This window comes from Macrobrachium nipponense, chromosome 1 (assembly GCF_015104395.2).
Source record: "Macrobrachium nipponense isolate FS-2020 chromosome 1, ASM1510439v2, whole genome shotgun sequence".
Classification (NCBI taxonomy): domain Eukaryota; kingdom Metazoa; phylum Arthropoda; class Malacostraca; order Decapoda; family Palaemonidae; genus Macrobrachium; species Macrobrachium nipponense.
The window spans coordinates 144,296,930-144,302,929 of NC_087200.1; positions in this window are offsets into that span (position 1 = coordinate 144,296,930).

Here is a 6,000-nt window from a genome sequence, read left to right on the forward strand (position 1 = left end):
AGCCATTAATGGCCTATACGGCCGCTCACCTTCAGAGACCTTTAGCGGACTTCCTGCGGCGCCTCAGTCTAGGTCTATGAAAGCTCCTCTCCGCGGACAACGCCAACGCCATTAACGGACTAAATACTGCATACCTTCCCCGAGTCTGTTCTGGCGTTTTCACACACAGTTTAGCCCGCCATTCACAACTCCCGTCGACTGTTTGAGTGAGAATTGACAATGCCAGGCTCCAACAAAGCAGATAGTTCCTTGAGAGTCACCCCAAGCCCCTTGGTCTCTGCCACGACCTCACACACAGCTACCGCCCAGGCCGTCAGGTTACCCCCTTTCACAGCAGAAGACCCTCCTGCATGGTTCTACCAAGCAGAGAGCCAGTTCAGGGTCGCAGGACTTATGTATGAGGTACTCAAGGCCAAACTCGTCACAGCAGCTCTCCCAGGGGAGGTCTACAAATGCATAACCTTGTGGGTGAACTCACAGGCCCACCCAGTCATCCTTAATGAGCTGAAGCAGAAGCTTGTGACCACATATTCAAACCCCATCCCTGTGAGAGCCACCTGCCTCCTCAACCTTGTCGCTAACCCGAGGGATGCCTGGAACATGATAATGGGTTTCCTTCATCTTCCAGAGATCAGCCAGATGGACAGAGAAAGGGAATCAGCCTTGGCCGCAAGATATTTCTCCAACAATTGTCCCCAGAGGTTTGTGGGCAGATTCTGCAAGCAGACGCCCTACCTGAGGACGAGCTCGTCGAGAAGGCCCAGAAGCTGACCAAGGCTGCCAAGACCCACAAAACTTGCTGCCCCACCATCAACCATCTGCCCAGTGATGGAGGAACCCGAGACATCGTAGGTCGACGCGGTTCACCAGAAGAAGGGCCTCACGCAGCAGTAGGGTGATAACACAGCCTGGTGTTTTTACCACCAAAAATTTGGGAAGTACGCCAGGAAATATGAAAGCCCCTGCCCCTATTTCCTGTCAAAAAACGGCAAAGGGGGCCACCCCAAACACCAGCCATGGCAGCAGCCACATCAAAATCACACTCCATAGGGTTCTACGTCTGTGACATGATTTCTGGCTGCAGGATGCTGGTCGACAGGATGCAGTCAGTGTTTCTGCCATCATGAGAGGATCGCAGCCACACCCCTGATGCTACAACTGCCCTCGTGGCAGCCAATAGGACCGCCATCCGCTCCCACGGTATGAAGCCCCTAAAAATTTCCATCCTGCGGTTCAGTTACGTATGAACTTTCATTGTCGCAGACATCACGGCCCCTCTCCTGGGGGCAGATTTCCTGATGCAACACGGGCTCCTCGTGGGCGTAGGCCACAAGCACCTCCTCAACACTGGGATAGGCTGCTCCCTCCCACTCACTGCAGGCCCAGGCATCCCTACCGTTTGCTCCATCACATCTCAAATACAGCAACCTCCTACAGGAGTTGCTCGACGTGTTCAATCCAGAACTCCGTCAAGTGGCTGGCACCCTGGCCAAACATGGCGTATTTCACCATATCACCACCACCGGGCCACCCTGCACACACAAAATTCTGTCGACTTCTGCTGAGCTGCCTACAAGACACAAAGAGGGTATTCTCAGAGATGGAACGAATGGGCATCTGCCAGAAAGACTCGAGCCTGTGAGCGTCACCTCTCCACATAGTAAAAATGTCAACCAGTACCTGGAGGCCCTGCGGAGACTACCAGTGACTGAACCTGGTTACAACCCCCAATCATTACTCCCTGCTGAACATGCAGGACCTGACCGGGGCCCTGCACAGAGCCAAGATTTTTACCAAAATAGACCTTTTAAAATCGTATTTACAGGTTCCAGTACATCCCGAGGATGTCCCTAAGACAGCCATCGTCACACTGTTCGGGTCTTACATTTTCTTCTACTCCACCTTCAGCCTGAGAAACGCCAGAGACACTTTCCAACGACTGATGGACAGCATCCTGGGAGATCTGCCCTCCTGCATCTGCTATGTCAAAGACATCTCAATTTTTTCCAGGTCCCCCAAGGAACACCTCCACCTTGTTCAAGCTGTGGTGAAGCATCTTCAGGAGAACGGGCTGGTCGTCTGGTTCGACAAATGCATCTTTGGCGCTGAGAAGGTGGACTTCCTCGGGCATGAGATCTCTGCATTTGGCGTGCACCCCATGGCCTCGAAGGTGGACGCCGTGGAGACATTCCCAACACCAACAACAATCAAGGCCCTTCAGGAATTCATCCGGATGGTAAATTACTACTGCCTTATAATCGCAGACATCACCCACACCATGTCCCCCTTGACAGAGGTCCTGAAGGGGAAACCATAGAAGCTAGTGTGGGAAGCTGTGCAGCATCGGGCCTTTCATCAGACAAAGACGTCCCTCATTAGGGCTGTCACCTTGGCTCACCAGGGCCCCCAACACGCCCTTACGTCTCAACACTGATGCCAACAACGTTGCCTGCAGAGCTGTCCTGGAGCAGGTGGTCCACAGGTCTTGCCAGCTGCTCACCTTCTTTAGCAGGAAGCTGAAACCCGCCAAGACCCGGTACAGCACCTAAGACCACAAACTATCAGCCGTATACCAGGCTGTGCGCCACTTCCGATATCTCTTGGAGGGCTTGCCTTTCACCATAAGGACGGACCATCAGTTCTTGGTTCATACCTTCACCAAAGTGGGCAACACGTCGTCCGCGAGGCAACAATGGCACCTTGCAGCCATTGCTGAGTTCGGCTGCACAATCCACTATGTCCCTGGCGAGAAGAACCGTGAGGCTGATGCCCTATCAAGGACTGAGATCAGCGCTGTAAGAACCTTGCTCAGGAACAGGCCACTGATCCAGAGGTGCCAGCCTACCGCATGGCCCTCACTTCCCTTAAGTGGGAAGATGTGCCCTTCAGACCTTCTAGCACGACACTCCTCTGTGACACCAGCACCGGCCGTCCCCACTCGTTGATCCCAGCCTCCCGCAGATAGACCGTGTTCAACATCATCCACGGCCTTCTGATGCGCCTCCTTACAGAGAAGTTCGTCTGATATGGGATCTGGATGGACTCGCAGGAATGGGCCAGGAACTGTGTCCCTTGTCAATCCACCAAGGACAGCTGACACACAGAATCAGGCGTAGATGAATTCTTCCCGACAAACACTGATGACTCAGACATCCTGATCGTGAGGCTTCGGAGACCACTGGGAAGTTCACACCCTGCCTCAAAGACTTTCTCTGACAGGACAAGGCACTTACAGCCCAAATTCTTATCATCCTGCGAGCATATCTTTGTCAGGAACGATGCCCACTGCCCGCCACTGATGAATAGATGAAGACGGCGCCAGAGAGGAACTTGGCAGACGGCCCCAAGAGCTGCCGCAAAATAGAACAGCTCCTGAGATCACAGAGCCACTCAAACCCAGCCACAGCCACCCACATACGACAGTCGAACCCCTAGGAACCATTCCAGGAGAGGAATCCTGTTACCCAGCTCACTGGGGGACTCAGAGGCCGAAAGTCACCCAAAAAAGCTGACCTCATGAACTTGGAGCCACCTCTGCCCACCAGCAAGTTATCACGACTGGCAATCCAGATTCATACTATTCTTCCAATAATTATTGCATTGTCTTGCGAGGGTAGTAGTTGTAAGGACAACGCTTTTTCCCTATTTATATTGTATGTAATCATCAAGCCGCATTGTTCCTTTAACCATTCTATTGACCATTCTTCAGCCTATCTGCCAATGTATAATTCATGTATATTTAGTATTCGTAGGTTTTATTATCTTTAAATGTATGTCCCCGAAAAACACAAATCGGCTCTCACCGACCCAGATTTCTTGTTTTGTTTGAAGTTCAGCTGGCCTTATGCCAGCACGGGCTCTTGCTCACAGAGCAGCCTGTAGTAGTTTTCTCTCTTGCGGGTTGGACACTACATATCCGTCCACACACTGTAATTATAAACCTCCCTTTACCTGTAATAAAACCTACGGGCTGCTCTAAGAGCAAGAGCCCGTGCTGGCATAAGGCCAGCTTAATCTCAAACAACTGTAATAAAGTTAGTACTGCTTTACCTGCCTCTTTGTCTAGACCTCACATCCTAACAGAACACTCGCCATCATGATTTTTAACTAAGGCAGTATATCTAAAATGGTGTCTAGTAACCATCACAAAGTACCGATTTGAGCACTGGGGGACAAATTGTAGTAAAGCAGAGGGACACCAAGGTCACGCATGTTGTCAGTAATCAGAACTAATTACTCTTCATGTTTGCTTGAATATCACCAAGGCTGTTAATAATTCGTTTTTCTTCCCAACCAACATAACTTATTTTTTATATTCATTTAGTTTTAGTTACTTCAATGTTCATCCGTTTTTGAGTGAGACTTTTTTTATTATTGTACTTCAGTGTTCATCCATTTTTGAATGAGATTTTTTTTTATCATTTGTATCATTGATAGCATTTTTGGACAAGTAAAACTGGGTGTCTGTCAGTCGCAAATAGCTTGAACTTTCTGTCATGACTGCATTACATTTGACAATCCAGTTATATACCAAACAGGACTGAACCTATGAACACCTACTTATGTTACTTCTCTTCTTTTTATTTCATATTTCTTGAATATATAAATATAAGTATGAGATCTACACACAGAATTTTCTCTCACGCAAATAGTCTTGCTAATCCAAAAGAGCCATCAACAGTTCAATTAATCTGTCGCGAATTATTCGCCTTTCACTTAATTAGGTTCTAGCCCTGTGGTCTGGGCGATAATAAGGTCTGAAATACTAGACTCTACAACCCGGTGGAGGGATTGAGGAAGCAAGGTTTATAATTTTACACAATTTTATTACAAAACTAAATTACACCCAAAACATTTTCCCACAGTATTTACAAGTTAATAACACGCGAGAAGGCCACAGGAAACATTTAACATGGCAATTCGATGGATTAAAGTGGCACGTGGCCATTGCAAACTTGCAACTTCTATGTCCGTGAGGAGGACCAACAAATAAAAAATCAAGAAATCTGATACAAAACACACATAATCGGATTGCTCACTTTACATTTGTTTATATAAACCCTAAATAGGCTTCATCATTCATAGGATGCATGGGATACCCCGTAATAATCTTCCATTATAGCATGACAAATTAAGTAACGACCCTGGCTGTGTGGAGAGGAGAAGACGATCCGTCTCACCTTTTGCTCTGGTTGGTACCTGGGAAGTGAATGCCTGCTGTGGGTAGCATTGCCCTAGAGCACCACTTTGTGACGTCATGGCGTAACAATTCTAGAACAATCGACGCATTACTCTATTGCGTCTCATCTTTATTTGTTTAGTACAAGATTTTGGCAATTTGTATTAAGGTATATTACGAACTCTAGTTTTACATTATGTGCTATAATTCAAGTTGGCTCGAGGGATTCTTCCGTAGGCAAAGCTTTTCGCTAAGCGGGCTTTTTTGTTTTTATCTTATGTACAAGGTTAATTTTGCTTTGTAGTTTTATAAGAAATATAAATCTCATGACAGGTTTCACTTTCCTCCTCCACACAGTTTCGAAAGGATTCGGTACATTTCTCAAATACCCATGACAAAAGTCACGTAGTCGCTTGCAATCGTCATTGATTTTTCTTCATGACAGTCGCAAATCATTTGGAAGTAGCTCATCGACAACTGTACCAAAAGCCATGCTAAGATCGAGTAGAGGTGGGGTAGCACATTGGCCCACGATTACCACTACCACTTCCAGTGCAGTAGATTAATCACAATAGAGCATATTGGTCACAGTAGAATATAAATTCCCTTTTAATGTTGAAACGATTGATAGATTCGAAACCTGGTCTGTATTCCCGTAAGTTTGGACAGTCATAGGCACTTTTTAAAGCTGGTTTAATAATAGGCCACCCTCTTAATTAGATATAGGAAGCTTGTGTTAAAAGATAGTACTGGTATTTGTAATTTCCATCATTATAATTGCACAGTGTTTTCTCTTTCCCTTCTTCATAATCCTAGTAACA